The sequence below is a fragment of the Nicrophorus vespilloides genome, unplaced genomic scaffold (assembly GCF_001412225.1).
Source record: "Nicrophorus vespilloides isolate i.1.1-1 unplaced genomic scaffold, Nicve_v1.0, whole genome shotgun sequence".
In the NCBI taxonomy this organism is placed as follows: domain Eukaryota; kingdom Metazoa; phylum Arthropoda; class Insecta; order Coleoptera; family Silphidae; genus Nicrophorus; species Nicrophorus vespilloides.
The window spans coordinates 8,414-8,784 of record NW_017097550.1 but is presented as its reverse complement, the minus strand read 5'-3'; the positions used below and the strand labels follow the sequence as shown (position 1 = coordinate 8,784).

Sequence of the window (371 nt, the reverse complement as noted above, 5' to 3'; positions counted from 1 at the left end):
GAGGAATTTTTAAACTATTTTTTATAATTGTCACAACATCTCTCTAAAAATGTAAATATGTAAGAATTATTTTTGAAAGTAATTGAGGTTGAAATTGTTTTATTAATGAAAAAAATCTGCGGAAAATACGCATGAAAATATTTATTTCGTTTTTGTTTTTCTATCATCGTAATTGTGATTGGGCAAATATTGAAAACTCAAAATCTTTGAAATATTGGAAAATGTAAAATTTGAGGAATTTTTTAACAATTTTTTATATTTGTCACAACATCTCTCTAAAAATGTAAATATGTTTATTATTTTTGAAAGCAATTGAGGTTAAAATTGTTTTGTTAATGAAAAAAATCTGCGGAAAATGCGCATGAAAATAT

General features: G+C 22.6%; 1 protein-coding gene across 1 annotated transcript in view; it reads left to right on the top strand.

Moving 5' to 3' along the window:
• Nucleotides 1-371, top strand: part of LOC108560397 (putative sodium-coupled neutral amino acid transporter 11) — a 7,902-nt gene that overhangs the window by 4,103 nt on the left and 3,428 nt on the right. The window lies entirely within an intron of this gene.